General features: G+C 38.2%; 1 long non-coding RNA gene across 1 annotated transcript in view; it reads right to left on the bottom strand.

Annotated features, from left to right (window-relative positions):
• Window positions 1-11,819, bottom strand: part of LOC128852349 (uncharacterized) — a 49,777-nt gene extending 37,958 nt beyond the window's left edge. Inside the window, exons 1-3 of the long non-coding RNA XR_008450146.1 lie at window positions 11,691-11,819; window positions 2,699-2,759; window positions 925-994 (exon numbers count right to left, since the gene is read on the bottom strand). This is a non-coding gene — a long non-coding RNA (uncharacterized LOC128852349). The remainder of the gene's footprint in view (window positions 1-924; window positions 995-2,698; window positions 2,760-11,690) is intronic.
• Between the last annotated feature and the right edge of the window lie 7,094 nt (window positions 11,820-18,913).

Consider the following 18,913-nt stretch of genomic DNA (forward strand, 5'->3'; position numbering starts at 1 on the left):
AAAAATTTATAAGCCTTTATGCATCAGGAAACAAGCAAATATTTAACTAGAAATAGGAAGAAGCCTTCCATGTGAGCAAGTTATTCCGTAATTGCCCACGTTGAGGATTCTTGCACTTGTCTCTGAAGCATCTGGTACTGGCTATTAGCCAAGGCGGAAGACTGACAGACCTGATTCATAATGGTAAATCTTACTCTAAAATGCACTGTAATCCTTCTTTGTTGAGAATGCTATAAGTAAGTATATGGAAACCAGTATCACAGATGTGTACATGTAAAAATGAAGTGCTACTAGTTAATTTCAGCCCTCAAAGGCAGTATTAGTAATGTATATGTCAGCTTCCCCTTTGGTGAGGTTTAATTATCTTACCAGTATTGTGCAGTAATACCAGTCTCAGCAATCTAATGCTACTTTGTAGGCCTGCATTATGATATTGCCATTGTTAATAACAGGCTTTGGAAGGTCACAGGCTTCATAAAATTGCATGGCCTTGGGATTATGGTTTCTTAGGCTTGCTTTGTCTGAACACTTTCTGACCCGCCTGCAGCTTTGCTTTATTTGGTTTAACTGTAACAGCAACAGACTTGACACTGGAGACAAATCAGCTGTAGACAACTCACTAGTGCTTAAAGACGTTAAAGAAATGCAAAGGTCTGGAAATGGACAAAACTGGTGTTAGGGTTAACAAAGAAAAAAAATAGTACTAAACCACATAAAGTGTAGCATATATAGTAAATTCAGATATATTGTGGAGCCACAGAACAATGAAGAGTGAGCAATGGTGTAAAAATGGGTTTACAAAAAAAAATGACCCCTAGAAGATCCTGGGCAGAGGAAGAAGAAAACATAAACAGGAACATCATCTGTCTCCCAGTAAAGGACCCCGCACACTGGTGACTCACCACAGCATTGTCCAATACATACCAGAATGGAACCGCTGACATTAGGACTCAGAGGAGCAGAGAAAGAGTGACCATAACAGCAGGAAAAGGGGCTAGAAAATAAGAAATGTGAACATAACATTTAAATATGCGCACATAACAATTTTAACTGTATTATTCCAACTATTCTTATTGTTTCTGTTATAATGATTTCCTTCAACAACTGTGTAGTTTTATGTATACATCAGTAATTTACTATGCAATATAACATAAAACATAGCATTATTGTGTATACATACAAGTTTTTATTTATATAAAATGCGTCATGGCCTGTGTGGGTCTCCTCTTTATCATGAAAGTAGATTTTGAACACAACACAGGGTCTTTATACCCTTTGTATATCACTCCTGAAGAGTATTTTTCAAAGCCATCACATCAGAGAGAAGAGAAGGAGAAAGAAAAAAAGGGAGAGGAGGGGAGGGGAGGGGAGGGGAGGGGAGGGGAGGGGAGGGGAGGGGAGGGGAGGGGAGGGGAGGGGAGGGGAGGGGAGGGGAGGGGAGGGGAGGGGAGGGGAGGGGAGGAAAACAGGGAGCAAGAAAATGTATATTAGTCCATCACATAATTTCCCCAGCCTGTCATTTTGTATCTTATAGTTTCACAAATATTCATTTTACATGAGAGGAGAGCTAATATGCATTTATCTGAGGATGTAACAAGAAATATTTACAGATTTTTACTCTTGTTGGTCTCTGGAGGCATAAAAATAAAACTCCTTTATGGCATTTCCCTGATGACAACGAGGGCTGAACTGACAAGCCACTGACATAATTGACAACTCCTACTTCAGGTGTCTTTCTCACTTAAAGGTGTTTCCTTTTCCTTCAGAATTTAAAAACTGGTATTATGAGCAATGCTTTCCACTTAGTTATAATCTCTTGCAGTTCTTCAAGGCTATTAGTACAACTCTTCTGTTTTATCTTAAAAATTTCAGTCTCCTACACTGAAAAGCAGGAATATTTAAAGGAGAAAAGGTGCAGAGAAAGGAAAAAAAACCCATAATTTGAATAAATTCAATTAAAAAAGATGAGACTGCTGGAGGAGAAAGAGCAGTTTCAAGTTTAGGCCAACTGAATACTTTTAAGAATGCAAGGCTCACCTGTGACAAGCTGAGTGATGACGCACTGTAGTATACCACAGAAAGAACTGGTCTGTTTCAACACCACTCTTAACCTGAAGATCTCATCACCCGGACAGTTGCATGTGGGCTGCTGTGCTGAACAGGACAGTTTGCAGGGTCTGTCCTGATAATGGACACATCTACCAGACAAAACAGCTGCCAGGAGCTGGACATGCCTGAACAAGTGATGGAAAACTAAGGGGCATAGTAAGTGAAAGGAGACTATTAGGAAGGCGTGACCCAAGCATGTAATAGGGATGAAGCAAGGGTGAAGATTTGGAGAACGTTCTCCTGTCAGACTGAGCATCAGCATGACAGAACACTACGGCACCATGGAGGCAGCGATCTTTACCTCTCTACTTATTTATTTATTTATTTATTCATTCATTCATTTATTTATTTTGTTCTCTTTCCTCTTTTGATGCATGCCTCATAACCAAATAAAGAGTGGCATGTGACCTCCTTTGAGTCTTAATTCTGTGTCCCAGTATCCAACCTAAACCTACCTGTATCTTAACAGCATGTATTGTTTTAATTGGCGTCATGGACAGGATACTCGGAAAACAGAAAGTGCTTGCTATTGTTTTGTTGAGGCTATTTCATTGAGTCTCTGGAGCGTTTGTGTGTGACTCACGCATACCTTGGTACAAAGTGAGTGTGGAGTCCAGATCCGTAGGTCTGTCTGCCCGCGACAGTACAGGCTGGAGAAAGACAAAGCGAGTTAATTTTTGAATGTGTTTGAGTCTGATAAGTATTTGGAAAGGTGTGACTTTCTGAGGTTGAATTCAGGGGAATTGTGGTGTTTTAAGGACTCTTCCCTGCTGCTTTTTTTTTTAATAAAAAATCAAAACACAACAACAAAACACTAAACAACTCTTTATGCTCAACATTCTATCCAAATCAGACTACGTTCTCGTCTCACCACTCTTCGTTTGTCTCTTTGTATCAGATGGTTTCTTACCAATCACAAATTCCTACATTACCTCCTCATCAAATCAGTTTGTCCATGTTAATTCATTCAGACTTCTCTTCCCACTCTTTTGTCCAATCAGTACTGATTAACTGAAAAGACCTTCAACTTCCTCACTGTTGTGATGGGGATGTAGCACCGTTTTTCCCCCCTAGACAATTTCCCCATATCACATTTCTCTCAAGAATGCTAAGTTACAGCTTCTGCCCTCCGAACTATGTACAGCCCGCCTTCTGTACACACCAATTCAACCTGCCACTCACCAATATTTCACTCTCCTTCATAGAATTGTGGAAATACAGAATCACAGATTCATTAAGGTTGAAAAGACCTCTAAGATCATAAAATCCAACCATCAGCCCAACACCACTGTTCCTACTAAACCGTATCCTGAAGTGTCACATCTACATGTTTTTTGAACACCTGTAGGGATGCTGACTCAGCTACCTCCTTGGGAAGTTTCTTCCAATGTTTCAACACTCTTTCAGTTAAGAAATTTTTCCTAATACTCAATCTAAACTTCCTCTGGTGCAGCTTGAGGCCATTTCCCTTCATCTCTTGGCAGAGGAGTCCAATGCCCACCTCAACACAACCTCATCTTCCTTTGCTCTAGACTAAATGGCCCAAATTTCCTCAGCTGCTCCTCATAAGACTTGTGCTCCGGGCCCTTAACCAGCTTTTTTGTCTCTCTTTGGACACGTTCCAGCAGCTCAATGTCTTCCTTGTAGTGAGGGACCAAAACTGAACACAGTATTCAGGGCATGGCCTTACCAGAGCCAAGTACAGGGGACAATCACTTCTCTACTCCTGTTGGCCACATCATTTCTAATACAGGTCAGGATGCTCTTGGCCTTCTTGGCCTCCTGGGCATGCTGCTGGCTTATGTTCAGCCAGATATTGACCAGCACACCCAAGTCCTTTTCTGCCAGGAAGCTTTTCAGCCACCCGTCCCTAAGCCTGTAGCGTTGCATGGAGCTGTTGTAGTGGAATTTCAGGACCCATCATTTGGCCTTGTCAAACCTCCTACAATCGACCTCATCCCACTTATCCAGCCTGCCCTCTGCAGAGCCTTCCTACCTTTGAGCAGATTGACACTCCCATCCAATTTGGTGTTATCTGCAAATTTACCGAGGGAGCACTTGATCTCCTCATCCAGATCACTGTTAAAGATATTAGACAGGACTGGCCCCGAACTGAGCGCTGGGGAACACTGGTTGAGACCAGACACCAACTGAATTTAACTCCATTCTCAACAACTTGCAGGGCTCAGCCATCCAGACAGCTTTTTACCCAGCAAAAAGTACACCTGCCTAAGCCATGAGCTGCCAGCTTCTCTAGGTGAATGATGTGGGATACAGTATCAAAGGCTTTATTGAAGTCCGGGTAGGTAACATCCATAGCCTTTCCCTCATCCACGAGGTGGGTAGCCTGGTCTCAGAAGGAGATCAGATTGGTCAAGAAGAACCTGCCTTTCATGAACCCATGCTGGCTGGGCCTGATCTCCTGGTTGACCTCCACTTGCCTAGTGAGCACACTCAAGATGAACTGCTCCATAATCTTCCTCAGCACCGGAAAACTGTAGTTCCCCAGATCCTCCTTCTGGCCCTTCTTATAGATGAGAGTTACATTGGCAAACCTTTAGTTTTCTAAAGCTTTTTCTGTAGGTTTTTTTTTTTCTTACTTTAGTTTTACAGGTTCTTTACCCCCCACTCCCCCTAAAAAAAAGAAACAAACTAGCTGATTTTTTCCTCATTTTCAGTTATTCACTGTACTTCAGTCTAAGGAGAAAGTAACTGTGTGGATCTACATGCACACTCCAATCCTGTAACAGAGATGTCAGGGAACAAGTCATGCACATTCCTTCTGTTTAGCAATAAACACGTGATTTGGACACCAGTAGGATCTATAAAAGTATTAAGCATGCTGAAAATCATAGCTACAAAAGTCTTAAAAGTTCACATTCTTTAATTTGGCCACATTTGGTCTCATTTTAAAGCGAATTTCACAGCAGATATGCCCTGTTATAAAGGCTACTGTTCTTCCAAATTTTACATCTTTACCCAAAGCAAGGATGCAGCAGAGCCTCTGAAAGAAAGGTACTTTTGAATTAGTTAAAATTGCATGGTAACTTACTTCTCTCAAACTTACATCTAGAAATTGTCAAAATATCCTAATGATAAACACAGCTTCAGAGTCGTGAGTTGCCTGATGAGCATTGTATGCTGTCACAATACTTGAAATAAGGTTATTAGAAAAATAATAAAATGTACAGAAACCGGGTTACCAGAAATCTTAGGTGCTAATTCTTAAATCCATATTCTTCAGTCTCTACTCATTTTAGGAGTATTTTTGCACACAGGGAAAGCTCATGTATAATATGATATAACTATATGAATATATGACTCTTGGGTAGAAGGTTAAAAACCGCAGTATGCACACACAATCTTAATGTCATGAAAGAGGTTTTCAGTTAACATTTAAAAAATTTTGCTGCCAGAGTTACCAGGATATATTCATTTAATACATATCGTACACCTACCCCACTGCTGAGACACATGATAAGCTAGAGTTATCTAAATTGATACGAAGCAAAACGGACACAATGCCAGTCAAATTCCCAGAATGACAATTCAGTCTGTCATTGAATCACCCCTCAGGCAAGGGCCTGAGTAAGAAAGATATTGCTGTGTCCCTTGAAGGTCAATAAGCACAGGTTCAGCCAGTCCTCAGAAAAAGAAAAAAATAAGAGGACTGTTTTTCAGTAACTATTGAGCCTGGGACTGTGCACGGAAATTTTGACTTGAACTTGAGACTTCATCCTTGATCAAATGTGTAACGATGGAAGCCTTATCACTTCGTTTGAATGTACATCTGAAAGACCAATACTTTTTCAGGCATATTACTGGGTGCTACAGACAATCATTGAAATATTCTTTCATAAATTTCCAAGCACCTTGCTTTAGAATGGGAACGAAATGTGGAACATACTTCAGAATTGTGTTTAACCCACTCCTCATTATCACCTTTTTCCCTTGTTTATGTACTAACAGGTCATCCCCTCTAGTTGAAAAGTCATTCTTATGGAGGGAACCCTTACACACAATCAGCCACCTGGTGTTTGAGAATAATATTCCTGGATATTCGGGAGGTGGTTTAGATGTCTGTCACTTTGTCATATTCCATGAAGAACCTGGACATAGCTGGCAAAAAGTAGTGTCAGAACATTGAATTGTTACTGTAAGCTGAGCATCCAACAAGCACTAAAAGGTGTCTGCATTCTTTTATGTGATGTATCTCATTTTCTTGTTACCTCTAAAGGTACTCATTACCTGTATAGGTGTACTACTTGGTATATTGAAGTATTACAAGCCTGGAAAATTAGTATCAAGGGAGAAACCAGTAGTACTAAAGTACTGAAAGCCTTATTTACTTGACCACAGCACAATTCTACTATTTCACACTTACTTCAGGTTCCTGGACCTCAAACAAGCTGACTAATTCACAACAGAGACTGCAGCTCCAAGCTGAGTAACATTGGAGATTAATATCACACCTGAGGTACAAGGTAGTGACCAAAAGAGCAGGTCACACTAACTCTGAAGGTGGAGATCTGCCCAAGTTCCATGCATGTTCTACTTTCCTTATATCTCAAATATGTACATAAATTTTGATGCTTGACAATGTCTATTTTTTTATTTTCCAACATTAAGAAGAATAATTTAGGATCTCAATGTCTTTGAGACATTTTGCAGGAATTAAGTGGGAAAGAGAGGAAGGATGCTACTATGCTTGGAGTTGATTATGGCTGCAGTCAAACACTGCTTCAGTCTGCTGACAGTTGCAGACATGCTAAATAGTGATGGCTCTATTAACTGGAAATCTGATGCACCCTATCACTTCTTTTCTACTTCTCCGATTTTCACCAGAAAGAGTTTGCTAAAATGCTAAAATAAAGTTTATCGTGCTATATCTTCACAGACAGACTAGAAAAGCTATTGCTCAGCCCCTCATGAAGTGCCACAGAACATTTCAGAGTAGCTGAAACCTGAAATATCTATTGAGAGAAATAGATTGGAGGAAGATACATGCTGGCTGTCAGAAAAGAATTGTTTGATCTTTGCTACTGGAAGCCTGGTTCAAATTCAGTCTTCGATCGCATGAGTGTAATGAAGTACAAATAGTTGAAAGTTGAGGGTTTTGGGGTTGTTGGGGAGTGGTTTTTTTTTTGGTTTAGGGTTTAGTTTTTTTAATCTTTTCTTTAAAAGGGTATAAACACAGTCACAGAAGGGAGCAATAAGTAGTAAAAAATAAAATGGTCTGTGTGAGTAGTGACTAATTACATAGAGATGGTGGCTTCCAGCACTACATATGACAAAATAAAACGAGCAACACAGATCAACAGAGTAGACGAGTCAGCGAGTTATAAGATAGAGGACTTCCAGTGGGAGATGAAAACCATAAACGATTGCAGGAGTGCTCTACTTTGCCTAACATCTCAGAGCTCTGTGACAATGGGCAGTCAGAATAAATGAAAATTTCTTCCAAGAGAAAGCAGTCTGTTTAAAAAGATAGATAGTGTGTTAATTTAATATAAATACTGTTGAAGCAGATTCATTAAGTTGTGCAGAAATGAAAGAGAAAGAAAAAGAAAAAAACATGTTTTTATAAAATGTTAATAAGACTTACAGTGTTATCAAACAATAATATATTGCAATAGAGCTCTAAAAGGGACAGTTACTGTAAAAACCTTCAGACAGTTGAAAGAAATAAAACATAATTGAATTTAAATTGCAGGAATCAGTGATATAAAAACATCAGTAAACCACATAAATATACCCATTCATGAAGCTCATTAACACTAAAAAGAAAGAAATAAAACTCTGTTTTGAGATTAAAATTTGAAATGAGGGAGTCAAAGTGGAGAGCTGTAAAAAATGGCATGGAATACCAAGTGCTGCTCAGCTGAATAAAGCTGGATTACACAAGTATGAGTCGTGAGAGAAAAGGCAGACACTAGAAGAGGATGGGGAACGGCAGGAGTGCTGTGAAATTAAATACAGCAGTTTTGTGAAGACTGGTTCTGGATTAAATGTTGATATAACTGATGAGACAGTCAAAGTACTTAGGGAAGTGGTAGTGAGGTTAACTGTTCTTGTAACTATAAAAAGATTAACTCCATATAACTTGAAGTTAAAAGCGCTAGAAACTGGCAAAATCTGAAAGTTCACTGAATGATGTGATAAACAATAGACAGAATTGAAGGAGGACTTCTGTAGAAAGTCTAACAGGGTACACTGTTCTCTTAAGCTGGTTGTATGACGGATTTATATGTGGAAAGACCACCGGCATCCAGTTTTTAAAACACCATTGGTAAGAGCAAAAAAATAAGACAATTAATTTGAAATCAAAGTCATAAACAAAACAGAAATGTGCTTTGTTTGCACAGGGTTGGGTGGGCTGTGGGATGCGTTTCACCTCAAAAAGACATATCAGTCTGAGACTTTTAAATGACAAAGAATGACAGAAAGCCCTATGAAAGAGAGGACAGCTAGGAATATTCAAGTCTGTCAGAAGGTACAAGTGCCAGAATTGTGAAAATTTAAATGACTTTCAAGTCTGGTCAACTCAGTATTGTAGTGTTGAACATCCCATGTAAAGTATGCTGGGTATATAACTTTTGTGACTTGCTGCCACACCATAAATTGGGGGATGAGGAGTGTGTCTGTCAATATGTTCAGTCTAATTACTTGAGCTTAATTTAAACACAAAATTGCATTGCTTTGGACTGCCATTGTCACTGTAGAAAAGGAATCAAATTTTCTCTATCCTTTTGAAAGTACACTAAGTTTTACCAGCACATCCCAGGCTTTGCCGTCCCCTATATATGAGATAACAGGCAGCCAGCCCGGAGTTACTCAACAGTGTTTTCACTAAATTCTTAAGCCTCAGTGAACAAGAGCACAGCCTCTTCATAACCACTCAATACGCCTCTGATTCTGTGGGAATGGGAGCAACGAATAAACCTTCGGAAGTGCAGCTTGCCTTTTAGCTGGGTAATTGTTAAGAGAATTTATTGTGCCAGATTCTAAATCACTTCACATTGGCCTGGTCAAATATTAAGATATCAGACCATGAACTGCTGATACATCAATTCCAGAATAAATACCCCTAACACAAATGACCCACACATTCAAGAGCATCACAGAACAGTGAAATTTCTGCCTGGCACATCAGACAGCTTGTGGCTGTTTTAAAAGATCCAAGAACTTTCCACTGACCTACTGCTAAGACATCGTGGACCTTATCTTAACATCATCAGCCACAGAAAGAAGAGCAGGCTCATTAATTGCACTAATGACGTTATCTGCTGCTTTTCCTAATATATTGACTGGTATTCTAGAGATGCAGTGGAAAGAGGACAAAAAATACAATAGATTTTGAAAAATCTTGAATTTGCTGTGTGAAAAACATTTGCCAAGTAGCTGTCCTACTACAGTCTAATCACTAAGGTTTGGCCTTACAGCAAGTATTTGTATTGTATACAGCCTAAGAAAGTGTTCTGTATCTGCAGGGGTAGGGGCTTTTCTCTTCAAACCTACTTCCCCAGCAAGAAGTCCTTCAATTTAGCCTGAGGAGGTTACTACAATCATGAAGCCAGGCAGGGAAATTGCATTTCTACCCCACGCTGGAACAGGAAATTGTCTTCTTTTTTTCGTCGTTTTTCTTTTAATGGGATTGTTCTCCAACTGTTCCATGATTACTGAGAACACAATAAGGGCAGTGGGATACTTGGGATAATGGTAAAATTTTTTCCTCTCTTCTTGATACACTGAAAACATCGTCCAAATTTCTAGTAGAAGGTTAGCCTCCTTGCATTAAAAAGGGGGAATGTGACTTGACTGTTATATCTAAGAAAAAAATACTCTATGTATCTGAATTCCTGCAAACTCTTATGCTCCTGAGATGGACTTCAAAGATTCCATTCCCTTGCCTCCTTCTTGTATGAGTGTATGTATTACAAAGCAAAATAACGTTACTCATCTCTTTTCTTATATCCAGAAGTTAAACCAAGAGAGGTAGTAGACCTAAAGTCCTTTGTAAAGGACACACGAAAGCATTGTTTTTCTCAAACAGTCAAAACTGGTAAGGAAATATAGAGAGGTAGATGTTAGCTAAAACAAGTGATAGATCAATAACAAAAAAAAAAAAGAGAAAGGAGAGTAGCATTTAGAAACATAGATGCATTTGTATATGTTTCAAAATTGGAGAGAGGTAGGATAAGGTGAAGTAGGCACAAAGAAAAATGAATGAGGTTCAGAACTACCGTCAAAGTGGGACAAGTGCATGGTTGGAAAATGGCTGGATGGAGCCAGTGCAGAGGGTTTTTTCTAGAAGGAAGAAATACTGCTCTCCTCCAAACTTCTCTTTGTTAAGAAATACCTTCGTTTTAAAATTCTTAAAAAGAGCAGGAGAAGAAAAGATGTCTTTGTCCTCTATCAGCCTCCTTACTTCTTCAGCAAAATACTTCCTTCCAGCAAAACCTCCCCTTTATTTCACTTTAAAATCTACTAATTTTTCAATTAGAAGGGCTAGGCATGTCAGTTATTACTCACTGTTACTATTCATGTTCCTGTAACAAAATTGCTGTTTCCACTCATGTTTAAGAAATAGGATGTTAAGTCTAAATAAAAGAGTACATCTAATCAAACTCAAAATAAAAAATCAGTGACTGTGGGAGAGTACCTGATGGCCACAGTCTAGAACCCAGCAGAAAGGCTGTATCGAGTACAGTTATTATCTAATATTTTTATTAAGACAAGATACCAGTCCTGCCAGTGGGGCTGACACCATGTATGAGACCTCTTACTCTAAGTACACACTCTACTTACCACTGGTAAGCACCAAGCAACCTGTTCTAGAGTACAGTCTGTCTGACCTTTGTAAAGAGAGTCAAGTAGACTTCATTATTATGTCCACCATTATTAAACAAAAGAAGTCTATCTAGGCCCATCTGTAATTGAGTTACCCAGCAGCTATGGGACAAAGGTTCCTTAAAACATAACCAATGTAGGAAATGAAACATGAAAAGGCATTTTAATATAGTATATATTATATAACGGCAATGGAGCAACAATTGCCAGCAACACCAAAGGCTGTAACTAGCAGGAAGGAAAAAGGATTCTGCTACTGTAATATTGAAATAATGAACATTTTGTCATATTAAAGGTTACATGTTCAAGTCCTGAGGTCTGACACAGTGGGAGAACAGCCAGGGTAATGACATTAGATAGGAGCTCTCCAAATGACATCCAGATGAGGAAGATCAATGCAAATGAAGATGTTTTCTGCTGAGGGTAAATGTAAATTCAGCGGGAAGTCACAGGGCTTAGCCTCTTCTCACAGGATTGAATGGGGATGGAGTATAATCCTTACTATGACACAACACTATGACTACTGCATTTAACAACCAAGCTAACAACCACAAGTATGTAGACCTGTCAACTCTGTCACTGTTGATGGACAGAATTCTGGTTTTGGTAGTAACACATATTTTGAGTCATCATCTGAATTACTGATATTACTCTGTTTTCTGTGAAAGCAGAAGTCAGACCAACGTACTGCCCATGCATAAGATTCATAGTGAACACTATACAGTATTGACCTGTAAGCTCAGTGCATCCAGGACTTGCTGGAGATTTGCAGATCCAATTATAGCACATCTGATGCAGGTTACATTGAATTGATGGCTTTTGGATTTGCCTCTATTGGCAGATCTAAAGACAGTTCCTCTGCTTAAAAAAAAAAAACATTAAAGAGGAATAAGATGGACTTCTAGCATAGCCAAACCTGTAGAATTTATTTCAGTTATAAAAGAATAAAATTTGAATTATACCTTTAGCATAGTTCGGTGACAGGGCTGTGATTGTATGCACTTAGTGCATTAGTTCCTTATATGGTTCAGTAACTATCCAGTTAGTCCTTGCATAGATGAGACATTGGTCTGACATGAGACAATGGATGGCTAACTGCCAGCTCTGGTCACACTGAAGCCTTTGTTTCACTATTACTGGAGCTTTCCAGGTCTAGGCAGCCCCTGCTATGCATGGCCTGGGTCTTTTGTATGCTTATATGTGTTAACTAACACACAAAGCGAAAATTCTAGTAGTCACAGTAACTTCCCTAGGAAAGCCATGTTGCCTAACTGACCAAACAGTACATAAAGACACTTCTAAATATCAGTAAAAACTGTTCCTACAGATATAGAAATGTTTTTTATGTGTAACTAAGATAGCACAAGTCCTGTACATAATTTGAAATAATAATGGCAATGAATCATGTACGCATTGGAATACCCACACAGGACCATATGCCAGTTGGATATAAGAATAAACATACTAAAACAGCAGTTCAGAGAGTCTCATCCAATCTAGATGAAGATGCTGTTGCGGGAGACCCCTCCAATGAAAACCATCATTGCTCTTGGACAATGACTGACCATCCTGTTCACAAGTTTCACTTCTCCACAAGAGCTTTAACTTATGAAAAAGAAACCAATAAGATTTCTTTTATTGTTTTTAAACCAAACACAGCGACTGTGAGTGCCTGTGCAACATGATCAACTGGTTTATAAAATCCCATTACTTTGCAATACTTGCTTAAAGGTGAACCAAGAAGGAAATGATCTGCCTAGTCTTTTTTTTTTTTAAAGGGTTTTTATCAGTAACTATACACAGCATATTTGCTGTTTAAAAGGCCGATGAAGCAAAGGAAAAGAACACAAAGCACACCTCATGCAGTACCACTTCAACTCACAAAGCTGACACCTTTTGAAGAATATCAGTTTTTATTTTTGTCTTGAATCCTTGCTAGAAAATTGACATAGCATTCTAGGACGACTGGATTAGGCAGAGGTGTCCCCAGAGACCTACACCTCCAAAATTACTGCACACAAACCACAAATCTCCTGTTAAAAAGTTTATCCAGTATAATCTATGTTTAAAGCTAATCTTAAACAGATTCAAATATGCTCATTCCCACGAGCATTCTAGAAGGCTCATTTGAGCCTTTCAGCACCCATGAAATGAGAACAGCAGCATCGTATCGTCTACACTTTTTCCCAAGAGACAATGAAACAGTTATGTGAATAGCGTATATTATGCATTTTTAGATCAAATATGACCATGCAGTTTAAAATTATTTCTACAGTGACCCAGATATAAAAGACTTTTATAACTTATGTAGGAGTGTCTGTTGGTTCTGCTGCTGACTTTTCTGATTTCTTGGACCATAATATGAGATGGACATATCTTTGTATGATTTGAATCTAGGAATCCTAAGACTTACTATGTACACAGTACCTCTCTCAGTAGCACTAACATATTCCTTTGTGCTTCCCCTTCCCATTCTGTTGATGAATAGCAATGTCATACATTACAAACGTGCTACAGTGACTCCACAACTTAAATGATGTTAAGATTTTTAAAGCAAACTTTTGTAACCTTTCATATCATTCCAAAACATGCATTTCTTACTTAAAAATAAGATTTTAAGAATTTCACTGTTTAAAACATGAACTGAAAATTATTGAAATAATGTCTGAAAAGGGAGAAGTTACACTTCTATTTAATCCCTTTATTTAATAAATACTGAACATTGATTCAGTGGTAGATTTGAACCTTAGACTGAGACCTACAGTATTTTTATAAGTACATTAGAAGACAAAATATTTTCCTTTATTTTCTAACTTGAGCAAGTCAATAGACAATTTCCATGCCTACATTTTTTTACCCTTAAGGATGGAACAATGAGGACAACCTTTTAGAAAAAAGTCTAAAGGCCAGTATCTGCCAGTAAGGCAGTATCATCACTGGAAAACTATTGTTTACTATTCCAAAGACTGTCAGGTAAATGTATTAGTCATCAAGAAAGCATAATATCTAATGTCTTAGTTTGTCATTAATTTCACCTGAGTTTAAATCTGCCTACCCCTACTAGTCTTGTTGCAGTCAATGAGACCATTGACTATGTTCAAAGCTAAGCCTTCCTGTAGCTCCAGCAATACTAGTGTCCAGAATTCAATTCTGCAAGAACAAAGTGTACTGTTTTATCTCCTGACCACAGAAGAATGCAACAATACTAAGTCATACCTACTCTGCTCTTTTGGCTTTTTTTTTGAGTGTGACCACACTGAGGTCACTCCACAGAAGCATGTTATGACCAAATTGATGAAGCATGGAGAATCCTTAGTCGGGACATTTAGCCAATAAGTCTTTGACACATTCTTGGCATGTTGAGATTCTACCTACAGACCACTGGGAAGACTCTTAAGTTCCAAGTGCTCTCCTGTCTGCTGAGCCAGAGGCAGTATGGGTGAGTTACAAACACTATATGACTGGACCAGGGCGGGAAGGTGTGGGGTTAGAGCACAGTATGCTATAATAGAATAATTACAGGCCTGCTGCCATTTAACACAAAAAATTTCCAAGCTAAATTCCTCAAATCTCAGTCTTGATTTTATGGAAAATCTGTCCATTATCTCATGATGAACCTGCCCAAATAAGGGTAAATGGTAGAAAGGGTTTTGAATAAGTGAATAAATAACACCATTAGCAATTTTTGTGTATTCTGCCCACAAGCAGACTTCCAGGCTAATGTCAAGAACAGCATTTAAAGAGAGCTGTTCACTGAGAACCATAGAATAATCTACACTAGTAGATGACTCTAGGTGTCATCTACTCTGGCCTGCCACTCAAAGCAAGGTATACTAGAGTAGGTTGCTCAGGACTTTGTCCATCTGGGTTTTGAAAGTCTACCAAGTTGTAGATACAGAAATTTATGCTAGAAATAATCAAAATTATTCAGGCTGGTTACTAAAGTGATAAATGAGTTAATTGATGCACCTAAAATTAGTTCTTCCTAATACTGACTCAAAGCATAAAATAAAATATTGGCTTCTCTGCTGATTGATGGGGAGTTTTGAAAATAAATTTTCAATGGTGTTCTCTTTCTAGTCAAAGTCCAAAAATTCCCAAATAATATAAGAACATTTGACCTCCCAATGCTATTTGCCAGCTAAGATTTCAAGCTTGTCCTGTAATTCTCATGCTGAATATTTATACTGTGATCAGAACACGTTATAAAAACGAAAAATGAACTACTGGAAAAATAGCTTGGAAACTAAATCCTAGCAGAGAAAAATGTGCAAGATCACTGAGTCTTACATAAAAAGAACTGTTCTTTCAGTTTCAGTTCTTTGTGTCCTGTTCTTCTTAGAACCTGAAAAATACAGAAGCAGCTGCAAAATAAAGTAAGGAAAACATTTAATTAAAAAAATCCTCAAAGAACATTTGAAACCTAATTTTGCTCTGTGTTAATTTGATTTTAAATTGATTGCCTACATTAAAATGAGGACACATTTTAGTCCTTAATTTAAATTCATTCCATGCAGTATTTCCCATTCTGTGGGTCGGTTAGGGGTTTTTTTTTCAGAGATGAGAGAAGGAGAGAGGCTGAGACTAGGTCTTAAATCCACATTACTTCCTTCTGTCCCTATCTGTCAATAACTAAATTACAGAAATTTATTAGCTTCACTTGTGAAAAAAAATCAAATTCTTGTTTGCAGAAACATCCAATTAACGCACAAAGTATTTTATGGGTAGCCAATGGCAGTGTGCATTAGCCATACTATGGCTAACGTGAACTCTATGTATTACTGCTACAGGATTCCACTGTGTCACTGTAATTGCACACTTGTTAAAGGGAGGAGTAAGGCAGTGACTGAAAGAGGACATAATTATCATATCCTACACTCCATTCAGTTTGTATTTAGACAGAAAGAGCACAAACTTCATGGGATTTCTTTAATTCTGCAATCAATGATATGAAGTAATATTTCTCCATTACACAAAATCCATATTCATAAACAACATTATGCCCTATAGAAATAAGGCTACATACAGTTCTGTAAACTATATAGTATATACGTGTAGCAACCTTTGGTTCCACCAAGAGACTGCAAACCAAGATTTCAAAGCTGTGTTCCTGGCTGTGTCACTCTTTCTATGCTCTTACAGAAGTTGTTTTAGAAATTATGCACAGAGCACTGAAGTTCGAAACACTTGTTTTTAATGAGAATGTTAAGGCCGGTGTGGTAACCATTGACTAGAAACGATTGTTCGGTAAGAATCATTGCTTTCTTGAACAGTACTTCTGTAGTGCAACAGATGCTTTTCATCAGAGTTCCAGGTGAATATTATGGATGATCAAAATATGTCAGTCATAAGGCTTCTTAATCCAACTCTGCCTAACAATCAGAACACAGATTTTCCCTTTCACTGAAAAATGACTATTTTGATCAGCCTAATTTTAAAGTCTTCCTACAAGGGCATTCTCATTATTTTACTTAAAGGATCTTTCCATTATATAATAAGGAATCCTTTAGTATTCTTATCCCATTTTCACTGATTATTACAGGAAGAAAAGATTGATTTCCAGATGCTTTTTTTGGAAAATGTCACCTTCCTGGAGCTGCAGAATTTATTGATGATTACTGAAATAGCGACAAGCTTGGATTGAGGATTATAGGCCTTGTGACTTCTTTCCTTTTAGGGGAATGGGGAGGTGTGTGAAGGAAGGAAGGGAAGAGGAAGATGCTTTGATCTGTACACGAATAAATGTATTTCTATTTGGCTGCTTTTTATCTTTAACGTGTTTCTGATGCATCAGAAAGCTTATTTGCATTTTTTTAAAAATTAAGTCTGAGGAATTTACAAATAGATTATGAAAAGCTCTCCAAAACAAAGTAAATATCACTATCCTCTCTTTATAGAAATTAAAGGAAATAACAGTGATTTGGATCTTATCACTTAGTTAATGACCTACTGGAACAGCACCCGAAGATTTTACTCCCAGTTTTGTTCCTTCTTTTATGCCTCTCCTGCTACTATGCCTTTGTTTCTGTGGGTTTTTTTTCTTCTGTACATTGTGCATATCTCTCTTGCTGGTAACTTTCTCCTGGAACAGCTGTTCCTTGTTTATAAACAGATAACACCCATGGCTGATACCTCACCATTATGAATTTTCTTCCTGCGGATACTCAGGGAAACAAAATGAAATTATTGTTTCAGGAATGCATTAATAAAACTGGAGAGAATCTCTGAAGCAAGAAGAATTTTAAGGATCTTCTTTTAATCAGAGCCGGAGAGCTGACATCTGCTGCCCATTTGTGGAATTTATTATAACGGATTAATCCAGGAGACATTCCATGAGGAACCTTAGTTCATGAGTAACAGCCCCCCCTTGTGTAGATGTGTTGTAATATAACAAGTAATTAGATTACCTTGCTAATAAAAAGTTTTAAGAAAATGCTAGTAATTCAGAATGAGAACAGCAGTTGCAACTGAGAAAAAAACAGTCAGATTAAAATGCATGTTCCTTTCATTTTCAAGCTTCCGGCATGTAATTGCGATAATTACTTTTCATTGGATGTCTCCCCTTGAGCCAATCACCCTAATGAAACTAAATGGCAAGTGTCCTTTCTTCAATTGAACACTATGTGCATTTTTTACACTAGTAGGAGGGAGAGAAATGCATTTATTTGAAGTCAATAACACAGAAATACTTGAGTTTAAGAAGCATCTTATTCTAAGTTGCAGCACCTTAATATGAAATGCTCCTGAACAACAAGATTTAAATGGAGAAAGACAGACCAAGGCAAGGAAGTATCATAATTAAATGCAGATGAAATGCAGGCAGTATTTCTGCAATTCTGAAATTGCAGAATTGAAATTTGCTGAAATTCAGCTTTTGTGCATAAGCCCGGGTGTCAGAAGTCCCTGCAATGTCCACATACTGTAGTACGCAACCACCTACCCTGCTTAAGCGTTCATCAGTTAGAGAGTGCACATCATTTCTTTGCATTTAAGCATTTTGGAATCAGTAGATTCAAGCAACGTTCTTCTTGTCCCCATTTGTAAACTATAAATGCAGATCCCAGCCATTTCCCTACAGTTGGAACAGAGTTAAGTAATTAGCTACATCTTTTCTTAGCTTTAAAAAGCTGTGAAACACATTATATGCTTAAATTGTAAGACTTAACTGACAGATTACAGGTACTTATGTTCAAAAATCCACTAGTGAAAGCTTCTAATCAGCTGTCACTGAAATACTAGAGGCACCTACACTCCGTGATGCCTGTGGCTTCTCAGACTTATGTGGGCTGTTGCTCCTTAACCTAGCTCTGGCAAAGCAAGCCTTTACTATTAGAAATGTAAAAATTAATCAGGAGCATTTTCCCAGAACTAAGTCGAGAAGCAAATAGGTCATTGGCAACTAGGCTGAGTAAATAATTTCCATGAGCAAGAAAAGTGTGTAGTGAGGGGCACGTATCATGGTAACTTCTCTGTCTGGCTCAGCTTTAGCCTTGCTTGTAATTTGCACATAGAACTGATCAGCTTGCTGCCTAGCATGACTATGACCAATTAAGAAAAAAGCAAACTAGATGTTCCTGTGCCTAATTACAGTAAATATTCCCAGTACAGCTGTTGTACACTGATAAGATCAGACTCATGGCAACTACATATTTTAACCACGACTTACTATCTTCTAAAATCTATCAAATGAAAGGAAAGACAGCTGTACTTCATTTAAGAGCCTGGCACTCAGCAAGAATAAGCAGGTGAAGATTTTTTTTCTTCTAAGGAGGCTAAAATCCACATGTCCTATCTCCTACCACAACAACTGATCAGTTGATTTGTAGCTACTCAAGGTGTAAGTTCCTGCTACCCTCCTCTGGGAAGCTGTCACAAAACATAACAGAATTCAAGATTACTCTAACATGAATTCACAATGTTGGAGACCAATAGCTGGGATACATTTTAAGGAGGT

This window comes from Cuculus canorus, chromosome 5 (genome assembly GCF_017976375.1).
Source record: "Cuculus canorus isolate bCucCan1 chromosome 5, bCucCan1.pri, whole genome shotgun sequence".
Taxonomy (NCBI): Eukaryota; Metazoa; Chordata; class Aves; order Cuculiformes; family Cuculidae; genus Cuculus; species Cuculus canorus.